The 25,051-nt window shown below is 49.4% G+C and overlaps 1 protein-coding gene across 1 annotated transcript in view; it reads right to left on the bottom strand.

Moving 5' to 3' along the window:
* The window catches only part of FBXL16 (F-box and leucine rich repeat protein 16), a 93,328-nt gene extending 68,650 nt beyond the window's left edge, over positions 1–24,678 (bottom strand). The window contains exon 1 of the mRNA XM_044980418.1: positions 24,588–24,678. The gene's annotated coding sequence lies outside the window, so the exon portion shown is untranslated. The remainder of the gene's footprint in view (positions 1–24,587) is intronic.
* Positions 24,679–25,051: the final 373 nt, after the last annotated feature.

Below are 25,051 nucleotides of genomic sequence, written 5' to 3' on the forward strand. Positions count from 1 at the left end.
TTTGAGCTGCACATTGAGGGTTACTCTGTGAATTAATGCAAGTATCCAATATGTCTTGGACAACTGTGATCTGCTCATAGACAGGAAAAAATGCAACATTCACTGGACAGACATTTTTTTCAATGAATCCATCCCCAGATTCTTGTTGTTACCATTTAGGGTGGGCTCCAAATCAGTGATCTAGAGGTGAAAGGCTCCATGGTAAAAATCTCTTGAGCCATCCAGTCCCCCAAGAGCAAGATGAGAAATGTGTGCCAGCATTCAGAATGATCAGCCCTCTGTTATCTCAGACTCATTCTCAGGCTTCCAGTGAGGAAGAAAAGAGGAAGATAGTCCAGAAACACTAGGGGAGGCAGGGAGTCAGAACTCTTAGGGTACGTCTACACTACCCGCCGGATCGGCAGGTAGCAATCGGTTTATCGGGAATCGATATATTGCGTCTCATCTAGATGCGGTATATCGATCCCCGAATGCACTCCCGTCGACTCCGGAACTGCACCAGGGCGAGCGGCGGTAGCGGAGTTGACAGGGGAAGCCACAGCCGTCGATCCCGCGCCGTGAGGACGGGAGGTAAGTTGAAATAAGATACTTCGACTTCAGCTACGCTATTCACGTAGCTGAAGTTGCGTATCTTACATCGACCCTGCCCCCTAGTGTAGACCAGGCCTTAGTGCTTAGTGCTTGTTCTGCCTGTTCCTCTGGGAGACTGATGAGCCATTGATCTGCAGTGGAGTTAAGCAGGGCAGGCAGAGTTCTTCTGTCTTATCCCTCAAAGACAGACCTGCTCATCATCTTTAAGCAATGTGATTTTAAAGTAGAAGGATATACAGATCACAGAAGGCACATTTGAAAATCCAGGGATCATCTTGCAGCCAGTTAAAGACTCAGCCAGCAGACCAGGACGTGGTCTCCATTCATTCTGGGCTCAGTTTGCTGGCTGTGGAATTGAGCCCCATGGTAAGAAATAGCCAATAAAAATAAAGATACTAATAAAAATAATCTTCCTGCCCTAGGTTTGCACTAGCACTGGCTGCAAGGGGCTCTTTGGCCCTTCTGCTGCCCAGCCCCATATATAGGGATCCATCCAGGGATTCTTGTGCTTCACAACATTACAAGTGCAGCCTCTAAAGTAGAGGAGGGACATTTCAGATCTGCAATGCCCAGCACCACAACAGATACTCACATCCATCCAAAATCCCAACAGCAGTAATGGAAGACTCAGGCCAGACTCACAGACAGACTCCAGCTGTAACATCCCCCTGGCTGTGTCAGCAGCAGGGGTTGAATCTGAGATGGCTAACTACAAAATACACTTAGCTAAAGGGCTTATGTCTTTCACTAGGCACAAACTTGCAGTGATTTTGTTCTCCCTGGGCAAACCTCTTGTGGTTCAAGAGTGGCTTGCTTCAGTTTTGCTTAACCCTGTTCCCAACTGACTTAGGCTAAATCAAAATAAAAGCATCCACACAGCCTCTTGCATCAGTTTAACTAAATCAATTTGAAATCACCCCTCAAGTTGCCCCAGTGCATGTAGACAAGTGCCATTTGCTCGGAGAGGTAGCAGGCAGCTCACCCCTGTCAGTCAGATGGGAAGACACACATTTGACCAGGATATTACATAACCACACATTCTCCCAGCCCAGTCATGCTGCTTGCAAAGAGCCAAACAAAACAATGTTGGCTAATGGCTCGTGCAGAGCTCTGAGAGCCCCAGGTTTGTGACCAGATCTTAAAGCTGCATCCTTGCTCAATTCCCAGAGAATTCTGGAATGGGTCCATGAGCATGGTGATTTTAGTGCTGGCTAGTTCCACGTCTGCTATGACCCAGATTGTACCCTGACTTCCCAGACCTCAGCATGACATTATTTGAATGTTGCCTCATGCCATACATACATCCACAAAGCCTTGACTGAGTCCCCCCTACAACTATTTTATCATCCTCCTCTTTGCCAGGGCCAGTTTCAGCCTTAAATCAACCTGTTGTTTCTCCTCCTCCCCCTTGGCAGTTCTGAGCCAAGATCCCAGACCTGCACTTTGGGCTCCAAATAGACAGAGCCTTGACTCCACCCCTCTTTTGCTGGCCACACAGCTGGTGCATGGGTGTGTTATAATTCCCTGCTGGTATAGAGCCACAGCACATTACTAAGCCTGCCCCAACTGAGTCAGGAGGAAGCAGGGGAGGGACAATGTCCCCAGGGCTAGTCCTTGAGCAGTGCAGTGTCTACACCACTTCTTGCTGTGCCAGAGGAAACATGTCAGCCCTTGTTTTTCCCCCTCCTCTACCATGTGTTTCTGTATAGCACTCCACTTGCCCTCCCCCTTGAGATCCACTTCACTCCACCGCCTCTGCTTTCTGCTGCTCTCCCCACATCCTTTCCTTTGGCACTTACCTCCAGCAGGGATGCGGATGTGCTGGACATTAGGTGCTACCTCCCAGCCCACCCCTTTCCATAGATCATCACCTGAGGCATGTGGTTACCAGCTCCTCTTGTTTTTCTCACCCTGCCAGCCATAGTTCTTTACAAAGGATGCTCATCACTAGTTCCTTTCCTCTCTTCTCATTATGCCTTATGGTCACTGGCCCCCAGGGGTCCCCCTGCTTTCACCCACCTTAATGTTTCCTTGTCATTTAATAAAGTTATATCAAGGATTGTTCCTCTCTGCTTGCTGCCATTAATATTTGTTCACTACATCTCGAGCATCTTTGCTCTCCCTTCTACTACCCTGTCCTGGCACAAGCCTAGCCACAGCCTCCATGGGGCTATATTATACTAGAGGACCCAGCAGGGCCCCCTCCTTGCACACTCTTGAATGGTATGTTGGACTCATGCCCTGCCTGGTGCCCACTTCCCCACAGCAGGAGAAAGGATTTGGCCCAATGAACACAGTCAGGCAAATGACATTTTTAAGGGGCAACTTCAGAAACCCAGAGCTAAGACAAGGGAAGTCCCAATGATGTTACCAATGACAGCAGAGGTGACCCTAATTACTCCACAGAGCTGCTTATACATGCTCCCAGATGGTGGGTTGGAAGAATTAAGATCTTCCCCGTTCTCACACCAGAGCTCACTGGGGTACGAATCCCAAAGGGTTACAGGAGATACTTCAGACTGAACCTCGCCAAGGAACAATCTAGCGATCAATGTACCATTTGGTGCTTTGCATAAGGAGATGCATTTGGGGCCAGATCTCAGATCTCCAGCTGGTGTAATTCAGCATTAGCTTCATTGCCTCCAATGCCAATTTACACCAGCTGAGGATCTGGCCCATTTGCTCTGTAGGGTAGCCCCTCATGTACTCTTACTCATTTTGCAAGGGGTAGGAGTTACATATTCTGTATAGAGAGCACTGCCTGCTCTACAGACAGGACAACATTTATTGTAACTGAATCAGCCTTGATGGAAAAGCCAGGAGATGGGCCAACTTCTGCTCTCAGTTACAATCTCTGCTCTAAACTGGGGATATATCAGTTGAAAGAGGAGGAGAAAGACCAGGTGTATTCATTCTTCATTGTTCACAAGATGACTATGACCCGCCAATGTAATGTGGCTGTGAAAAAGGCTAATGCAGTCCTAGAATGCCTCAGGCAAGCTATTTTGTATGAGAGTCTCCAGTTTTGAGAGCTCATTCTTGATCTTCTCCTGTTTGCTGTACAGGATGATGATCAGGTGGTTCCTCAGTTTCTGGAGACTCTCATACAAAACTGGAGACTCTCATACAAAACCAACCTTCCACACAAACTTCCACGTGGCTGGACTTTACAAAAACAAGACAAGCCATTTACATTGCACACTTTACTTCTCTACCAAGGAAAAAGGACAGTAAATTATCTAAACTCCTACATGCCACAGGGGACTACAACAGTGGTACCCTTAACTCATCCAACAATATTGTTAATCTATCCAACCACACACTTAGCCCGGCAGAAGAGTCTGTCCTATCTTGGGGACTCTCTTTCTGCTCCACCACCCCCACACAGATGATACAGTTCTGTGGTGATCTTCGCTGTCTCTGAATCAAGGCATATTTTCAACACATCACTGAACAGAGCACTGACCTACAGGAACCCTCCTACCAACACTACAAGAAGAAGAATTCTGCGTGGACTCCTCCTGACAGTCGAAATGACAGACTGGACTTCTACATAGAGTGCTTCCGCAGATGTGCACGGGCTGAAATTGTGAACAAACAGCATCACTTGCCCCATAAGCTCAGCTGTACATAACACAACACCATCCACAGCCTCAGAAACAACTCTGACATTATAATCAAATGGGCTGACAAAGGAGGTGCTGTAGTCATCATGAACAGGTCGGACTATGAACAGGAGGCTGCCAGACAATTCTCCAACACCACATTCTACAGGCCACTATCCTCTGATCCCACTGAGGAGTACCAAAAGAAACTACACCATCTGCTCAAGAAACTCTCTGCTACAGCACAGGAACAAATCTACACAGACACACCCCTAGAGCCCTGACCAGGGGTATTCTATCTGCTACCCAAGATCCATAAACCCAGAAATCCTGGACGCCCCATCATCTCAGGCATTGGCACTCTTACAGCAGGATTATCTGACTATCTGGACTCTCTCCTCAGACCCTACACTACCAGCACTCCTAGCTATCTTTGAGACACCACTGACTTCCTGAGGAAACTACAATGCATTGATTATCTTCCTGAAAGCATCATGCTGGCCACCATGGATGTAGAAGCTCTTTACACCAATATTCCACATGAGGATGGACTACAAGCTGTCAGGAACAGTATCCCTGATGAGGCCACAGCACACCTGGTGGCTGAGCTTTGTGTCTTTGTCTTCACCCACAACAATTTCAGATTTGAGAACAACTTATACCTTCAAGTCAGCAGCACTTCTATGGGTACCCACATGGCCCCACAGTATGCCAACATTTTTATGGCTGACTTAGAACAACACTTTCTCAACTCTCGCCCCCTAGCGCCCCTTCTCTACTTACGCTACATTGATGACATCTTCATCATATGGACTCAGGGGAAGGAGGCGCTTGAAGAATTTCACATGGATTTCAACAATTTCCACCCCACCATCAACTTCAGCCTGGATCAGTCCACTCAAGAGATCCACTTCCTGGACACTACAATGCAAATAAGTGATGGTCACATAAACACCACCTTATACCGGAAACTTACTGACCGCTACGTTTACCTACATTCCTCCAGCTTCCATCCAGGACACATCACACAATCCCTTGGCTACAGCCAAGCCCTGAGATACAACTGCATTTGCTCCAATCCCTCAGACAGAGACAATCACCTACAAGATCTCTATCAAGCATTCTTAAACTACAGTACCCACCTGGGGAAGTGAGGAAAGAGATTGACAGAGTGAGACAGGTACCCAGAAGTCACCTACTACAGGACAGGCCCAACAAGGAAAATAACAGAACACCACTGGCCATCATGTACAGCCCCCAGCTAAAACCCCTCCAGCACATCACCAACGATCTACAACCTATCCTGGAAAACAATCCCCTACTCTCACAGGCCTTGGGAGGCAGGCCAATCCTCGCTTACAGACAGCCTCCCAACCTGAAGCAAATACTCACCAGCAACTACACCCCACACCACAGAAGCACTAACCAATCCCTGTAACAAACCCCGTTGCCTTCTTTGTCCCCATATCTATTCTAGCGACACCATCATAGGACCCAGCCACACCATCAGAGGCTCTTTCACGTGCACATTTAATGTGATATATGCCATCATGTGCCAGCAATGCCCCTCTGTCAAATACCCCACATTGGCCAAACCAGGCAGTCTCTACATAAAAGGATAAATGGACACAAATCTGACATCAGGAATTATAACATTCAAAAACCAGTAGGAGAACACTTCAGTGTCCCTGGACACTCAATAACAGATTTAAAAGTAGGCATTCTTCAACAAAAAAACTTCAAAAACAAACTTCAAAGAGAAACTGCTGAGCTACAATTCATTTGCAAACTTAACACCATCAATATGGGCTTGAATAGGGACTAGGAATGGCTGGCTCACTACAAAAGCAATTTTCCCTCTCTTGGTATTGACACCTCCTCATCAATTATTGGGAGTGGACAACACCCACCCTGACTAAATTGGCCTTCAACATTGGTTCTCCACTTGTAAGGTAACTCCCTTCTCTTCATGTGCCAATATGTATTTATGCATGTATCTGTAATTTTCATTCCATGCATCTGAAGAAGCGGGTTTTTTACCCATGAAAGATTATGCTCAAATAAATCTGTTAGTCTTTAAGGTGACCCCGGACTCCTCGTTGTTTTTGTGCTAGGTGTTGTACAAAAACAGAGCAAAAACAAAATCCCTAAGAACAGAACATAAGTATGGCCATCCTGGGTCGGACAAAAGGTCCATCCAGCCCAGTATCCTGTCTGCTGACAGTGGCCAATACTAGGTGCCCCAGAGGGAGTGAACCTAACAGGTAATCCTGCCATCCATCTCCACCCTCTGACAAACAGAGGCTAGGGACACCATTCCTTACCCATCCTGGGTAATAGCCATTAATGGACTTAACCTCCATGAATTTATCTAGTTCTCTTTTAAACCCTGTTATAGTCCTAGATCATGACCCTCTCTAGTTAACTAGCTTACCTGCAAAGAGATGCACATCCAGAGATGGCAATCATTCTTCTCCTTAAATACGAATGAAGACTTCATTTAACATGTCATGCTTTTAGGTATTTGAGTAGTATTCCCACAATCTGCTACCCATAACAGACAGCCTGATTGATGGACATGTGTTTGTATGGATTGTACAGGATCTGTTTACACTAGCCAAGCAGAAATCTTGGGTTTCTTTCTGATCAGTTATGGTCATGTATATCAGCAGTGACTCTACTGAAGCCAATGGGCAACATGGATGTAAAGCCAGTGTACAGGAGAGAAAGATCATAGAAATGTAGGGTTGGAAGGGACCTTGAGAGGTCATCTAGTCCAGTCTCTGTGCTGAGGCAAGACCAAGTAAACTGGACCATCCCTGACAGGTGTTTGTCCAGCCTGTTCTTAAACACCTCTAATGACTGGGATTCCACAACCTCCCTTGGAAGCCCTTGGAACTACCCTTAGAGTTAGAAATATTTTCCTAATATTTAATCTAAATCTCCCTCGCTACTGATTAAGCTGATTACTTCTTGTCCTACCTCCAGTGGCCAAGAAGAACGATTGGTCACAACGTTCTCTTTATAACAGCCCTGAACATATTTGAAAACTGTTATCAGGTCCCACCTCAGTCTTCTTTTCTCAAGACTAAACATGACCTTTCCTCATAGACCAGGTTTTCTAAAGCTTTTATCATTTTTGTTGCTCTCCTCTGGACTCTCTCCAATTTGTTCACATCGTTCCTAAAGTACGTTACCAAAAACTGGACACAGTATTCCAACTGAGGCCTCACTAGGACTGAGTAGAGTAGAACAATTACCTTCTTTGATTTGCATACAACACTCTTATTAATAACCCCCAGAATATTAGCCTTTTTCACAACTGCATCACACTGTTGACTCTCATTCAATTTGTGATCCACTATAACTCCCAGACTCTTTTCAGCAGTACTACCATCTGCACAGTTATTTCCCATTTGTGTATTTGTGCATTTATTTGATTTTTCCATCTGAAGTATAGTACTTTGCATTTGTCTTTACTGAATTTCTTTGTTGATTTCAGGCCTCCAATTGTCAAGGTCATTTTGAATTCTAATCCTGTCCTTCAAAGTGCTTGCAACCTCTCCCAGCCTGGTGTCATCTGGAAATTTTATAAGCCTACTCTCCACTCCATTACCCAAATCATTTATGAAAATATTGAATAGTAGCAGACCCAGGACTGACCTGTGTGGGACCCCACTAGATACATCCCCCCAGTTTGAGAGCAAAGCATTGATAATTACTCCTGGAGTATAGTCTTTCAACTAGTTGTGCACCCACCTTATAGTAATTTAATCTAGCCCACATTTCCCTAGTTTGTTTATGAGAATGTCATGTGGGACTGTGTCAAAAACCTTCCTAAAATCAAGGCAGATCATGTGTACAGCTTCCCCATACCCACTAGCATAGTAACCCTGTCTAAAACTTTAGTAAGAATCACAATATCAAAGACTCACTAAGGGCTAGCTCCTCCACTGGTGCTAATCACATAGTTCCATTGACTTTAGTGCAACTGTACTGATTTTACATCAGCTGAGGATCTGGGCCCAAGTGTTCAACACACCCAATATTTTCAGTGGATGGTGGAGCTGAGATGCCAAGTTTGAAACCAGAATCAGGTCTGAATCTGAACCTTCTTCCCAATGTTCCAGAGCATTCTGGATACAAAGGTCCAGGTTGGGCCTATTGCACAAATAATAACAAGCTGCCAAATCCAGAGTGGAATGTCCTATGAGTTCAGGGGTCTCTATTCTGGTACTGGGGCTCAGCATCCACTGCTGTAAAGCCATCTGCTAACCAGCTGTCTGGAGAGCTCCTAGAGACATACTGATCGTTGCACTGGGGACTATTTAGCCTGCATTGCACTTCACACCCTGCAGACCACCATGGGAACGGCACAGCGAGACGGACCCCTGACTGTAATAGAGGCAGCTGACAAGACTCAGAGTGCTGGGTATAAAAAGTAGACAATTCCCAGACAAAGCACGATGGCCAGAAAATGTCTGGTAGCTCATACAGCTAGTTGCAGAAATTTGGCTGACCAGAAAATCAAATCTTCCAAACTGAATTCATGCCTTGAAAATAAGGCAGTTCCTCCTCCGCCCTCATTCACAAATCAGGGTACGTCCACACTACCCGCCGGATCGGCGGGTAGTGATCAATCTATCGGGGGAATCGATTTATCGCGTCTCATCTAGACGCAATAAATCGATCCCCGAACGTGCTCCTGTCGACTCTGGAACTCCACTAGGGCGAGAGGCAGAAGCGGAGCTGACGGGGGAGCTGTGGCCGTCAATCCCGCACCGTGAGGATGGGAGGTAAGTTGAAATAAGGTACGTCGACTTCAGCTACGCTATTCCCGTGGCTGAAGTTGTGTATCTTACATTGACCCCACCCCTGCAGTGTAGACCAGCCCTCACTCGCCCAATGCACAGATGAACTAGATCAAATGGCTCATTTGAAGGGAGTTTTTTTAAAAGATAATTCATGTTTCTTGTTCCCCACAGTCTTACCCTGTTTTCTGCCTTAAGCTTACAGTGTGAGGTAGCATGGTCTAGTAGTTAGATCAAGGAAGTGTGACTCAGAAATCCTAGGTTCTAAGTAACTGACTCACTGGGTGACCCAGCACAAGTCACTTACCAACTTAGTGCCTCTGTTTACCTATCAGTAAAATAGGCATAACAAGGGTGATGCCAGCGTGATGCTGGGGCACTGTGCTGACAGCAGTGCAGTCCTCTGCATAGAAAAATGAGGTCCAGACTACAAAATCTCCCTCAACTCAATAAAGAACCCCACTTCACTTCCTGTCCTAAACTGTTGTATGGGATTGCCATGTGCTGTTAAACAGTTGTGCTTCATTGCAGATGGGCCACACGTTGCTGGTGGAAGAAATGAGTTCCATGTGTAGTGTCTCTCTCACTCTCGGATCCTTTGGATCTGTAAATGCACTATCATTATAGCCCTCCACATTAACCAGCCAGCCCCATTCCCGTAACCACTCAGACAGCCAGTCACACTTGCATTAAGCTGTGATCTTCCATATTAACCAAAACCTCTAGCTCACCCTGCAAGTCTGCCATGCTTCTCGTATTGTGATGAGGACACTTCGGATCATGTGATAGTCTACCTTCAAGAGTGAGACTACACTGATTGTCCAGTTCCTTCCCTTTATCTTCTGCCCATAAACCATTCTGTCCCATCCTCCCTGTTCCCATGACTGGTGTAATCCCCCTTTCAAGACCTTCCCCAGTACCTTCTCTTTCCAGTTTAAAAAACCCTCCTACAAGGGTTTTGCCTATTGGCTTGAACACAGGGGAGGGAACACAATGGGAGCTTCACCCATTTGCACCAGCAGAGAATTTGGCACAGGCAGTTGGCTTACCATGTGCTCCAGTGGAGGTAATTCCAAACAGTTCCCTTTTCTCCAGAAGGAAGCCCAATGGTCCATTCATTCAGCCGCCTCTTTCTTCTCCTCCATCTGTATTCGTGGGGATGTTTTTTTATAGTTTCACTGGACAAGTGACTGCCACCCAGATCTTCTCAGTCCATCCTCTTCCCTCCTGGATACCAGCTCATTAGAGGTACCTTGTACTCCTCCATGGCGGAGAAGAATCCTCTGCAAATCCACAGGGCTCCAGGAGGGACTGGCAACTCCAGGAACTAGCAGGGGTTTAATCTGCAGCCCAGTGGTAAAGTCAAAACTCAGCTTCCCAGGTCTACCCTAGGAGCCCTCCCCATAGGGGTTGTTATGAAAGGACAGAGCATCAAGAGAGAAATTTCCAGCAATTAGATCAGGCTGGCCAGTGCTGGTGGGGTGCTATAGAAACACCAGCCAAGTTCATGTGGATCTGCCCAGCGGGTTCTGGCTCGCTTGCCTCTTGAGGAATGGCTCATATGAGCAAAGGGGTCAGGGGTATACGTGGGCAAACAAGAGTCTTTGCTATTAGTAATCGCTATCCATTAGTCATCATTCAGATCCTTCACTCTCCTATTTAAAAAGATTCCACATGTCCAGTCCGGTAGCAGAGGTGATACCACATGACTCTAACAGCACAATGAGAGTAGCAAACAGTTTTGTAGGCTCAGAAATCATCCATGCAAAATGGTTGGCAAATGCTATTGAAGAATGAAGAAGAAAATCTGGCTGATGATTTGCAAAGACCCAGGGAAAAAAGAGGTGATGTTTGACAGATAATGTACTTGAAGTGAATAATTCTGCCAGCTCTATGTGTGGAATGACACTGACTTCAGTGGAGTCACACCCACTCCCACAGGACCTGAAACTAGCCCCCAAAATCCCCTTCTCCCATCTCCACCCTTACTCCACTTGACTCCCTGTTGCTCGTTCAGATCATTCTCACTCCTGATCTGCCTGCATGGTTTTCAGTCTGTCTGTCAGTGAACTCAGACCCCTAAGCACTGTGTAAATGGAGATCCAGATCTGAACTTTGCCGGTCTGCTCCAACTCTAGAGTGTGTGTATATACACAGGGAGGTATGGGTTGGTGTGTCTGTGTGCATGGAGGTGCATGTATGCACAGACTGTGGAAGGGTTTCTGCACCATGGAAGTGTGTGTACATGGGGAGAAGCGAGATGGGATAGGGCGTGCTTTCTATGTGTTTGCATGCAGGTGGATGCATGCATAAGGGGTAGGGATGGATGTGTATATGTATTCATGCAGCGGGTACAGGCACTCTGTGTGTGTGTGTGCATACATGCAGTGGGAGGAAGGTGCATGCACACATGGGGGTTAGGGGGAAATTCTCTGCCCTGGCATTATTTACATGAATAAGTACTTCTTTGCTTCTGGTCCTCCTCACAGCCATAAAAGTCACGTGATTAAAAAGGCTTTAGGAGAACCTGCAAAGAGTCACTCCCCTGCTAACTGATCAGACTGACAGTCTAAACTAGCCAGACAGCACTTCATACAGATACAGCCCTCTTCTCAGCTGCTTCTTATCTATCTACCTACCTTCCAACCAAACAGTGCATTTTCTACTGTGCCCATCACTGAGGTTTCTGAATGCCTCAATAGGAACTGCCTGTCACCTCGGAAATAGCACATTCTGCATTTCCCAGTTCCTTGGAGCCTACTTGCAGAGCAGGGGCTGCCGCATTCACTTTCCATGGAGCCCAAACAATTTCTTCTCCCACCAGGGGAGGGGGAGGAATAAATAAATCCACAGGCAGCACTAGAACCAAAAAGCTCCATTACCATAGGCAGGAGCAAGCTGGTCTCCTGATCAAAGGACGGAGTCAGAGCAGGCAGCCACAAGCACTCTTTGAAGCCTTACAATATGCTACTCCATGTGGCTTGATTTGGTTCAGCTCAGCAAAATACCCAAACCACAGATGGGTAAATAAAACTTCCGGAGATTAATAGGAATCACTGCATCTTCATAGCCTGATCCTCCACTGCCTCACACCTTGGGGAGTCACAAACATCCATGCCCATGGCTTTCCCCTCCTCTGACATTCCTCTAGGTGCTGCAGCACCAGCCTTTTCCTCTACTATTACTTCTTTGGCTAAGGCAAGCAAATGGCTTATTAGTCTATCAGAGGTCTTAAAGGGACACTGACAAGGCTGATTGGACCAAAGTATAACATATCTCTCTGCCTCCTTGTGGATTCCATGCAATAATTTATATTTGCCTTTTATAATAATACTTTGCACATACACAGCACCTGCCTCTAGTGGAACTCGACACTTTCCCAGGCACTAATGAACAAAGGCATGCACTCCTGTGAGATGGGGAAGCAGGATTATTCCCATACTTCAGATGGGAAAACCAAGGCAAAAAAATCAATTAAGTGACCGAGCAGGGAATCCATATCAGAACCAGGAATAGAATTAATGTCTCCTGTCCCCACAAAATCATCCTTCTTCCCTGACCTTTTAAAATCAAAACCAATGCTTTTTTCCTACTACAGAGAGCGCGCGCGAGAGAGAGCAGTTCCAGGAGCCCTGAACTCATGAGAAAACCTGCAGTGAGTCAATGTGTTTGTATTTGACAGAGGAAACAACATTCTAGGCCAGATCCTCAGCTGACCTAAAGAGGCATAGCTCCACTGAAGTCCATGTTTGTGAAGTCAATCCAGCTACACTGATTTACACTAGCTGCGGTTCTAGCCCTGCATTTGGAAATTGAATCCAATTTCAAGCTCCCAAAATGTTCACCCTCCCCCAAGTGGGGGTGGAAAGGACAGAATGATACCAGTATTTCTGAACAAAGAGGATGGAGCTAGGCTATTCTCAGTGGTGGCAGATGACAGGACAAGGTAATGGTCTCAATTTGCAGTGCGGGAGGTTTAGACTGGATATTAGGAAACACTATTTCACTAGGAGGGTGGTGAAGCACTGGAATGGGTTACCTAGGAAGGTGGTGGAATCGCTATCCTTAGAGGTTTTTAAGGTCCAGCTTGACAAAGCCTTGGCTAGGATAATTTAGTTGGTGTTGGTCCTAGTTTGAGCAGGGGATTGGACTAGATGACCTCTTGAGGTCTCTTCCAACCCTGATATTCTTTGAACTGTGTCCTTCTCATGCCTCCACTTCAAATATCTCAAACAGTTCCAATCTGCTGTGGATCTCCAGAGAAAAAGCTAGTTTACCTCTTCACAGTAGTCATTCAGAAGTCCAGCAGTGCTACAGATTCCAGCACTGAAGTCAGCAGACTGGGGCCCACCCACAGGTACTCTAGCAAGACAGCAATGTTCACAAAATATAACAGGGAGCACAGCTGTCATATTGCTGACATTTCTAGATAGTCTGCAGTGAGTGACTTCAGACAGGTGACACATTTCAGAGTATTGGAGGAACATTAACTGAATTGTGCCAAGAGTTGGATCAGTAATAAGACTATGGGAGGAGACATGTGGGCCAGAGGCTAAGCACTGGACTGGAATCTCAGAGACTTGGGTTCTAGTCCAGGGTCAACTGGGCAAGTCTCTCCTTTCTGATGTGTCTCTATTGCAGATACGTCAGCATGTCACTGGTGGATGGGACCCTTTAGGTGCAATGGCAGTATAGATAATGATAATAACTTTGCCAAGATTAATTTGTTAACTGTTCCAGAGCCCCTGTCTCAATTCTACTGATGGGGAAATTGAGGCGCTGAGGGCTTGCTTCCCCCTATGTGAACAACAGAGATACATTGGCATCAGTCAGCTCTCTGTCTCACAGGAGGACTGGCCCTTCTAGCCCCAAATTTACCATCACCATGCAGAATCAGCCTGTCCACCCTATCCCTCATACAGACCCTTTCCTTCTCTTGGCACAGAATCCCACTAAGATGAATTGTTTCCCACAACTAAGTCGGCAGGGATTATAGTCAGAGGCGAGAGGGCCAAGATGCTGAAGGAAAGCACAGCCAATCTCGAGATAGAAGGCCAAATTCATCCCTGGTGTAACTTCTCTGACTTCAGTTACTGTTGGGGTAAATTTCAGCCCATCAAACTACTAAGGCCTGGTCCACACTAGGACTTTAATTAGAATTTAGCAGCGTTAATTCGAATTAACCGTGCACCCGTCCACACCAGGAAGCCATTTAATTTGACCTAGAGGGCTCTTTAGTTCGAATTCGGTACTCCACCCCAACGAGGGGAGTAGCGCTAAATTCGACATGGCTATGTCGAATTAGGCTAGGTGTGGATACAAATCGAACTTACTAGCTCCGGGAGCTATCCCACAGTGCACCACTGTGTTGATGCTCTGGACAGCAGTCCGAGCTCGGATGTTCTGATCAGCCATACAGGAAAAGCCCCGGGAAAATTTGAATTCCTTTTCCTGTCTGGCCAGTTTGAATCTCATTTCCTGTGTGGACGTCGTGGCGAGCTCAGCAGCACTGGCAGCGATGCAGAGCTCTCCAGCAGAGGAGTCCATGCAATCTCAGAGTAGAAAGAGGGCCCCAGCATGGACTGACCGGGAAGTCTTGGATCTGATCGCTGTGTGGGGCGATGAGTCTGTGCTTTCGGAGCTGCGCTCCAAAAAACGGAATGCAAAGACCTACGAGAAGGTCTCCAAAGCCATGGCACTCAGAGGATACAGCCGGGATGCAACGCAGTGCAGCGTGAAAATCAAGGACCTGAGACAAGGCTACCAAAAAATCAAAGCGGCAAACGGACGCTCCGGAGCCCAGCCCCAGACATGCCGCTTCTACGAGGCACTGCATGCCATTCTCGGTGGGTCTGCCACCACTGCCCCACCAGTGACCGTGGACTCTGAGGATGGGATAGTGTCGAGGGGCAGTTTCTCGGCGATGTTCGCCGATGGGGAAGATGAGGAAGGGTTTGTGGAGGACGAGGCAGGCGACAGCGGTTACAATACTGCTTTCCCCGACAGCCAGGATCTCTTCATCACCCTCACAGAGATCCCCTACCAACCCTCCCCGGCCGTTAACCCGGACTCCGAATCAGGGGAAGGATCAGTCGGTAAGTGCTATAAACATGTAAACATTTATTTCTTAACAAAACAGGAATAAAAACTATATAAAAAGAAGGTCAATGCATATAGGTATAGAACAAAAATCCTCTTGGGACAGTTCAACGAAGCTCTCTGAGAGGTACTCGAAAAGACTCCTTAGGAGGTTCCTGGGGAGAGGTGCCTTGTTGGGTGCTCCGTGGAAGCACACTCTTCCGCGCCAGGCCATCAGGAGGTATAATGGTAGCATCGCCTCGACCAGCATGGAAGCATAGGGCCCTGGTCTGTGCAGGGATTCACGCAGCATTCGCTCTCTGTTTGTCCTGGAGACCCGCCTCAGGGTGATCTCGCTCGGCGACTGCTGCATCTAATTAGGGGAATTACTTTAATGTTACTATTGTGAATGCTTGACTTTTCCTTTGCATAACAATGACCGTCGTTTAACAGCCACGTGTTGTAGGCTGCAGAGGAAAAGCATACAGGGATCTTTCCCGGGGACAGCCGCGAGGGGCTGGAACAGGGTCAGACTTTATGCTTTCCAGATTGCCTGCAGCAGGAGGGCCCTGCTATCCATTAACTGTTAAGCAGCCTAAAGTTTCCGGCTTACCAGGCCTGGCTGCTACACGGATTCTGCTGTCCTGCCCCGCTTGTCCGATCTCCAGTGCAAGACCCCAGGCAATGAAAGCGAATGCCGAAAATTCGAACTTGTCCTGAGATTAGGTTCCCTGTATGGTCTTGTTCACAGAAACTGAGTAGACTGTGTTCAGTGTTCGCAAACATGTATCTTTGGAAGGAAATCACTTCCTTTTTCCCATCACACAGCTGCGGCTCTTTCCCAAACTGCCCCGGCATCCCCCTCACAGAGGCTGGCGCAGATTAGGTGGCGAAAGAAAAAGACTCGGGACGAGATGTTCTCTGAACTGATGGCCAGCTCCAGAGCCGAGGCGGCCCAGCAGAGCCAGTGGAGGGAGACCCTCTCTCAGCAGCAGCGCTCACACAGCGAATGGGAGGACAGGTGGCGGCAGGAAGACCAGCAGGCGACTCAAACGCTGCTTGGACTAATGAGGGAGCAAACGGACACGCTCCGGCGCCTTGTGGATGTTCTGCAGGACCGCAGGCAGGAGCAGAGAGCCCCCCTGAACTGTATCTGCAACCGCCCTCCCCCGCCACAAAGTCCTGTCCCCCCCTCACCCAAAATCACAAGAAGGAGGGGCGCTAGGGGCCGTGAAAATTGTCACTCCACCCCAGCAGAGCGCTCATGTACCAAACAGCTCTCATTCCCTAAAGTATGAGAATTGCTTGCCTTCCTGGCTCACCCGATCCCAAATCCCAGTTTCATCCCCCAACTGTGTAGTTGAGTATTAAAAATAGTTTGCTGTTCATTACTGTTTCCGTCATGTTTCTTTGCAGAAGACTTTGTGTGAAGGGTGGGGGAGGGGTTTGTTAATTGCATAGGACAGCCACCATTAACAGGGTACAGACATGGGGGCAGGATCAACAGCAGGTCACACACAGAGTGCAGTCACTAGGCACCCGGGTCACTCTGCGAGGTGTCTGCTGCCCCAGGTCAGTCTGGGAGGTGTATGTTGCCCCAGGGTCCGAGCGCCTGGCATCCACAAATGGCAAGGCAGGCTGCCCTTACCATGCCCTTCCACCCTAGCCATGAACCTCTCCGATGCCCTGAGCCCCAGCCAGAGCCATCATCCACCCACACCTACTCACCCTTCCCACACACCCCTCACCCTTTCCTGCAAACCCACCCCTTCCTGCACACCCTCCCCCGTCCTCCCCCCAGAGACCGCTGTAGGAGCAGGAGCCTGTCAGTCCTCGAGTGTAGAAGCGGTCTGTACATCACTGCACACCGTACCCACCACAGTCTGCATCCCTGTTGGAACCCTTGAACGAGAATTCGTTAGTAAAGAAAACTTTGTTAATTAAAAATGTTCCAATAACTTTATTTTTAAACGTCTGTTGGAAGGGGGGAAACCTGGTGAACGGGGTATGTAACCGCTGAAAAAAGTCAATAGTAACTGAAACAGGGGCAGGTTCAGCTTCTCTGTAAAGAGACTGGACAGTCATAGGTTACCCTGCTCTCTGAGGAACCTAGCTTTCAAAGCCTCCCGGATGCACAGCGCTTCCCGCTGGGGTCTTCTAATCGCACGGGTGTCTGGCTGAGCGTAATCAGCAGCCAGGCGATTTGCCTCAACCTCCCATCCCGCCATAAAGGTCTCCCCCTTGCTCTCACAGAGATTGTGGAGCACACAGCAAGCTGCAATAACAATGGGGATATTGGTTTAGCTGAGATCCGAGCGAGTGAGTAAGCTCCTCCATCTCCCCTTGAGACGTCCGAAAGCACACTCCACCACCATTCTGCACTTGCTCAGCCGGTAGTTGAAGAGCTCCTTGTCACTGTCCAGGGCGCCTGTATAGGGCTTCGTGAGCCAGGGCATTAGCGGGTAGGCTGGGTCCCCGAGGATCACTGTCGGCATCTCCACATCCCCAACACTTACTTTGTGTTCCGGGAAGAAACTACCTTCCTGCAGGCGTCTAAACAGACCAGAGTTCCTGAACACACGCGCGTCACGAACCTTGCCCGGCCACCCGATGTAGATGTTGGTAAAACGTCCCTTATGGTCCACCAGTGCTTGCAGCACCATTGAAAAGTAGCCCTTTCGGTTAATATACTGGCTGGCCTGGTGGGCCAGTCCCAGGATAGGGATGTGAGTGCCATCTATAGCCCCACCGCAGTTTGGGAATCCCATCGCGGCGAAGCCATCTATGACGACCTGGACGTTTCCCAGGGTCACCACCTTTGAGAGCAGTAGGTCAACGATTGCGTGGGCTACTTGCATCACAGCAACCCCCACAGTAGATTTGCCCACGCCAAAGTGGTTTGCTACTGACCGGTAGCTGTCTGGCGTTGCAAGTTTCCAGAGGGCTATGGCCACTCGCTTCTGCACACTCAGGGCTGCTCGCATACAGGTGTCCTGGCGCTTCAGGGCAGGGGCCAGCAAGTCACACAGTTCAAGGAAAGTGCCCTTACACATCCTGAAGTTTCGCAGTCACTGTGATTCATCCCAGACCTGCAGCACTATGCGGTCCCACCAGTCCGTGCTTGTTTCCCGGGCCCAGAATCGCCGTCCCATAGCATGAACGTGACCCATTGCCACCATAATCTCCACGGCGCGGCGTACCGTGCTTTGTGAGAGGTCTGTGCCACTCTGACACTTCACGTCCTCACCGCGCTGCCGGAGCCTCCTCGCCCGATTTCTCAGCAGCTGACTGTGGAAGAGGTGTTCGATAAGGTGCGAGGAGTTGACAACGGCCATAAGTGCAGCGATGATCGCAGCGGGCTCCATGCTCGCAGTGCTGTGGCGTCCGCGCTGTCACTGACCAGAAAAGTGCGCGAACAGAGTTCCCGCCGGCGCTTTCAAGGAGAGAGGGCGGGAGTGACGGTTGAATGATGACAGTTACCCAAAACCACCCTCGACACATTTTTCCCCCAGAAGGCATTGGGGGCTCTACCCAGCATTCCAATGGGAAGCGGGGACTGCGGGAACTGTGGGATAGCTGCCCAGAATGCACCGCTTCCAATGTCAACGCTTGCCCCGTTAGTGTGGACTCACAAAGTCGAATTAGTGTCCTTGGTGTGGATACACAAATTCGAATTCATCAGGTCGAATCCACAAATTCGACCTAAGTTAAATCGAACTACTCCTGTAGTGTAGACATACCCTAAGTGACCAGCTGTCAGAGGAAAGCTGTGAGGGAAAATAATGAAAAATTGATGCTAACAAAATTCCCACCCACTATAAAGCAACGTCCCTCACCCTCCTTGAGGGTGTACAAAGATTTACAACAGTCCGAGAATGGGAGCTTGGCTAGTCCTTCTGAGTGCTACACAGCAGAGCTCATTGTGTGCCCAGCTGGTAAGCCAGCAGCAGGAGATTCCACACAGCAGTGTCCGGTCCTGGGATGCAGCAAGAGCTTCCCCACAGCAGCACCAGTGCCTTGCCATGGCAACTAGAATGCCAGCAGCCTGAGCTATGACAAGAGCATCAGCTGATTTCTCAAAGCAGCCTCCAGTCAGTGTCTGCTACCTCTTGCCAGCAGAAAGTGCCCTGCTGCAGTTTCTAAGATTTCCTCCTGTCCCAGCAGTGCCCTGGCAGAGTCTGCATTGGTTCCAAAAGGAATACTGCCTCATCCTCTCCAACACACCACATTCCTGCATGTAAGCCCTGGGAAACTCAGCTGCCAGACCTCAACTGCCCAGCCTTGAGCACAATGCAAAATCACCAGTGTAGAGATGGAAAGCATGGGATCTGCTAGCGCAGGGCCCACAAAGGTGGGGATTAGAATACCAGGATTCATAACCCAGGTTCTACACAGCAGGGAAAAACATCCCTGGGACTCAGATGCCAGCATTGGAGTCCAGCAGAATCCACCTCTCAGAGCCATCCTCTCTGAGTGGAGCAGGACCCAAACATTACTGGCTTTTCACTGGCAGGCTCCAAGTGCAGCAGAGCACATGGGTGTTTGCGTGTCCCTGGGATGGCACGGAAAGATCAGGCTGTCTCTGCTGGAGCTGCCTGTTGATTTGAGAAGCCCTTAGGCTCACTCCACTCCTTGCTGGGTAGATGCACTGGGGTGTGGATGGGAGGGGGGTCTGGGAGACACTAACTCACCTGCATGCACATTTCACCAGAAAGTTGCACAGCTAGCTGTGCGCCCATGGCGGTGTGTGTGTGTGTGTGTGTGGGTGTGGGAGACAACCCAGGATGCTGCTGATAACAATTAGAGTCAAATAATAATAGTACTTGGCTCTCAAGTTATCCAAAGACTTTACAAGCATGAACTGATTGAGCCTCACCCATGGCGGAAAGAAGCTAGCATCACCCCAATTCCGCAGTGCGGAATCTGCTAAAGCACAGAAGAAATGATCTGGGGCTCTGAGTTCCTGACTCTGTCATTGGTGCCTGGGCCAAGTTACCTCCCTTCTCACTGCCTCAGTGGCACTCATCAGCATCACAGGAAAGTGGATTTGCTGCTGTTTGTAAAGTGCTCTAAGATCTTCAAACGGGCAGGGTATTATTATTATGAAGTGACTTGCCTGATGTCCCACACCAAATCAGTGGCTGGCCTGGAACTCAAACTCATGAATTCCTGGCCCCCAGCACTATTCTCAGCCCACTGCCCCAACCCTGGCTCTTTCTACTGCTCCAAGCATAGCCAGCTGTGGGAGAGAAGTGACTCTCCAAGTTCATGACAATGAGGGGCTGGTGTGACTAGAGCTCCCATCCTGTCTCTTACTTAGCCAAGCAAAGTGGCTCGTCCCTTGCATGATTTGCCTGAGATGAAGTATGAGGCCCTCCAGGCTAAAACTCTCTGGGCCCAATCCTTAACTAGTATAAACTGGTGTCACTCTGTGGAAGTCAGTGGGCTGATTTACACCAGCTGTGGAGCTGGACTGTGTCAGGTACATGTCAGAGCAGGGAAGGAGTGGGGCACTTAGACACCATCATACAGAGGGCTAGAGACATGTGGACTTATCAAAGTGGGTGCAAACCATGTGGGCAAAGCACTGTATCAGTCCAACAACCTTCCTAGCGGGACCTTCCCAAAGGGTAGTCACACTGCCGAGCTCACTGGAGTTACCCTCTTCAGTTACCCCAGCTCGAGTACAAACTAACTCTCCACCCTGGCCCTGCACTCACACATGTGGTGCTAAGAGTTCGGGGGCATGCCTCCTAGTTCTTTGCTCTGTGGAATCGTGTCCATTCTGGGCACATGAAGGGGAGCTGTGGGAAGGCACTGGAGGGCATGCACTCCTTGAGGGGCACTACCCTGCAGCCACACTGCAAAGTGGTCGTGTTAGCTGCTGATGAGCTTTAGCTACAGCCCCTGACGGGCCAGCCATCACCACACTTGAGTGATGTGGACAGGACTGGAGGTAGGGGCAACACTTGAGTTATAACTCAAATTGCAGTGAAGACAAGCCCAACACACCCAAATGTTCCTGCCTCTAGCATCAGAGCCAAGTGGAGTAACCTGCAATTACATCAGGTATATACAGGGAGTAGGGGAATCAGAGGCACAAACTGAAGAATAAATGTCTTGGTGCTCCTGCTTGAGAAAGACATGCCCAACCCCACAAGCCAGTCCTGGGCCTAACAGAATGTTGCTGTTTTGCCTGACCTCCCAGCATACCCTGCTTGATTTTCGTTAGGGACTTTCCTATGCCCCTATAATAGCACTGCTGGCACTGCCAATCATCCTGCTGACATTGCTTTCAATGTGCCTGCAGGTCTCCCGCCTCCTTCTCCAGCCCTGACCCTTTCAATGGGTTTTCACCTTTGCTGTCCAGGGTTGGGCTCCAGTGGGGACAGCAGAGCTGGGCATAACAGGGCTGAAAACACCATGGACACAGGGCAGCTGGGGACAATGTGAACATCATTCCAGAGAGCAGAATTCTCTCTCTCTCTCTTCCTGTCACCTTGCTGCCATCTTTCCCTCTCTTTTACCTTTCCTCTGCCTTCCCTTCCATGCCTCAGCTGCTCCTGCTCTATTCAGCATCTGCCCTGAGCTCCCAGAAGGTGGATTTCCCTTTAGGTCAGGACCAGAAGAAAGGGTCCCTGATGTCATGGTCCTGGATGATGGCCTCAAGCAAATAGATACAGCAGACACGACACTGAATGTAAGCAGCCCTGGATCTATGGAAGTAGGATGGTTACAGAAAAGGCCACTGCTTTATCAATCACTTCTGCTCCCCCCACTACACCCCTCCATACACAGTGGCCTAGTTACACCAATTGCAACTACTTGGGTTTGACTGGGCTCGCCCAGAGGTTACTGAGAGCGGAGTTGTCCTACACCTAACCTGCAATTATGCATCTAAAGCAATGTGCTCTCCAAGAGCGGGGAGGACAGGGGAGCTGGGTGGAAAGGCCAAGCCACTGGGATCCCTGTGGGGGTTAAACCCAGCACCTTGAATGGGATGAATCTGCAGTAACCAGCTGCACTCACAGGAAGGGTCCAGAGATGAATTAGCAAGAAAGGTTGGCTCAAGCTTTGAGCCGTGGGGATGAAGGTCAATCTGTAGAACTCTTTGCCAGAGGATGTTGTGAAGGCTAAGACTATAACAGGGTTCAAAAAAAGAACTAAATAAATTAATGGAGGATAGGTCCATCAATGGCTATTAGCCAGGATGGTGTCCCTGGCCTCTGTTCAGGGCTGGCTCCAGGCACCAGCAAAACAATCAAGTGCTTGGGGCGGCACATTTCTAGGGGTGGCATTCTGGTGCCAGCCATCATGCCGACTATGGGGCATGGGGAAAAAGTGCCCCCGCTGCCCCAGCTCACCTCTGCTCCACCTCCGCTTGATCCCCTGAGTGAGCCGCCACCACTCCGCTTCTCCCCCCTCCCTCCCAGGCTTGCTGTGTGCGAAACAGCTGTTTCGCGCAGCAAGTCTGGGAGGGAGGAGAAGCCAAGTGGTGGGGCACTCGGGGGAGGTGGCGGTGGTGGAGCGGAGTTGAGTTGGAGCGGAGAGTGGTTCCTCTACCCTCTGTTACTTCCTGCGCCCCCCCAGCTCACGTCCGCTCTGCCTGTTCCCCTGAATGCGCCGGCACTCCGCTTCTCCCCCCTCCCTCCCAGCCTTGCTGCACGAAACAGCTGTTTCGCGCGCGGCAAGCCTGGGAGGGAGGAGAAGCCGAGCGGTGGATGCTTGGGGGAGGCAGCAGTGGTGGAGCGGAGGTGAGCTGGAGCGGGGAGCGGTTCCTCTACCCCCCGTTACTTCCTGCACCCCACCACCCTAGCTCGCCTCTGCTTCGCCTGGCTCCCCTGAATGCGCTGCTGCTCCGCTTCTCCATCCTCCCTCGCCTGAGAGGGAGGGGAAGAAGCAGAGCAGCGGCGCACCGGGGGGAGCAGGTGGAGCAGAGGTGAGCTATGGCGGGAGGTCGCGGGGGGCCCCAAGGAAGCAATGGGAGGGGGGGGGAAATGCGGCATGCCCGGGGAGGAAGAGGGGCTGGGGATTTGAGGAAGGAGTTCAGAAGGGGTGGAGTTGGGGCGGGGCCGGTGGCAGGGAGGCACAAAAAAAAAAGGGGGGGCGGCCAAAAAATGTTTTGCTTGGGGTGGCAAAAATCCTAGAGCCGGCCCTGCCTCTGTTGGCCAGACTTTAGGAATGGGTGACAGGGGATGGATCACTTGATGATTACATGTTGTGTTCATTCCCTCTGAATCACCTGGCATTGGCCACTGTCAGTAGACAGGATACTGGGCTAGATGGACCTTTGGTCTGATCCAATATGGCCGTTCTTATGTCTTTCTCTTTCTCTCTCCCTCTCTCCACCACCCTTTCAGTGTGAAAAGTTATGCCCAGGCCAATGGCATAAAAGCTCCTGCTGCAGCTGCCAGTAGAGGAAGGAAAGGTTCCATCTTCCCATGCTGCCAGTTGGTGAGCCTCTGACTCAGTGTGCTACAGCCAGGCAGGGGGCTGAGTCCCTGAGCAATCTCTCTGCTCTTACACTCCTCCGCAGAGTTTGTTCCAGTGCCCCCTCCCCACAATCAAAACTTTCTGGTGCTTCAATGGGCCAGCTGCACAGACACCGACTTCCCAAAATTTCTATGGCCTGACAAGCCTGTTCCACCTACAGAAGTTACACAAGCCAGACGGCCTCCAGCCTAAAGCCAGCAGCAATGCCCCAGCCTTCCCTCTGGGCCCAGATTTCTCTTCGGCCATCACACCTCCCACTCCTCCTCCCTGACACCAGTGGGCAGGGTGAGGTAGTGGGGTCCATAACAGTCAGCCAGGAGGTTGATTCGCTGCCACTCTCTCTGGTTCACTGGCTTGAGTGATTGCCACATCAATTCAGAGCCAGAGCATGGCCAAAGGGAACAGCACAATGGACAATGATCCTGAACAGTGCTGAGGAGCAAGAGAAACCCCCTCCCGCTAGCATGCTCTGAGCCACTGGCCCAGCCAGCTACTCCACCCCAAAGGATGCTAACCCAAATGCTCTTGGGGGGCTGAGAAAGCAAAGCATTCAGCACATTGCCAACCACACGAATCACAGCATTGGCCTCAGGTCTATGGAGTGAATAAATAAATAAATAAATAAATCAACCGCAAACCACTGGCATCTGGGAATTCAGCTTCCACCATTTCTATTCAATGCAGAGAAAAAAGAGGCTGACACCAAAGCATTTCCCCCAGCCAGTCAGAGAAGCAGCACGGGGCAGAGCAAAGAACACTGCATTGGATGGAAATGAATGGAGCCTAGTTCTACTGGAAAGGTGATGCTTGCCTGCCATTATAGAACCCAAGCTCTACTAGGCAATGATCATCAAGGAAGGCTATAATTACAGCCCTTGTATCTTCCCTGGTTCTCATTGTAGCACCGAGCTGCATCCCTCTGGGTGGGATGTTTTCCTAGGGACATCAATACAAACTGACATAAGGAGCTTTGTACGCCAAAGGATCTGCAGCGAGATACAGCCCTTACCTCCAGCGGCTGCTTCCAGCTCATGCCATGCCTCTTCGGGAGCTGCTCCTCCTTTCATGTGCAGAACAGCATCAGGAGAAGAAACAGAACAAATCACCCACTCTGATATAAACCAGCCCCCAGCCGGGGTCAGATACAGGACTGGGGAGCTAGATCCTCCCACACAGCGTCGTTAGATCAAGTCTTTCAGAGAAGAACCCACCACTCTGATGTTTTGCAAAATAAGGGTGGGAGAGAATTTGTCTCACCAAAAAAAAAAAAAAAAAAAAAAAAAAGCAAGCAAGCAAGCAAGACAGCAATCTCAGGGGACTGAAATATACTTCCCCTCCTCCCCAACAAACCCGGAGCTGGTATCCAGAGAGCACGATCTGAAAGATGCAAGCTGTCTCACACGCACACGCTGGCATGCGTGCACACACACACACACACACAGAGTGTCGTAGACCAAACCCAGTTAAAGAGAC

This window comes from Mauremys mutica, chromosome 11, assembly GCF_020497125.1.
Source record: "Mauremys mutica isolate MM-2020 ecotype Southern chromosome 11, ASM2049712v1, whole genome shotgun sequence".
NCBI classification, from domain to species: Eukaryota; Metazoa; Chordata; order Testudines; family Geoemydidae; genus Mauremys; species Mauremys mutica.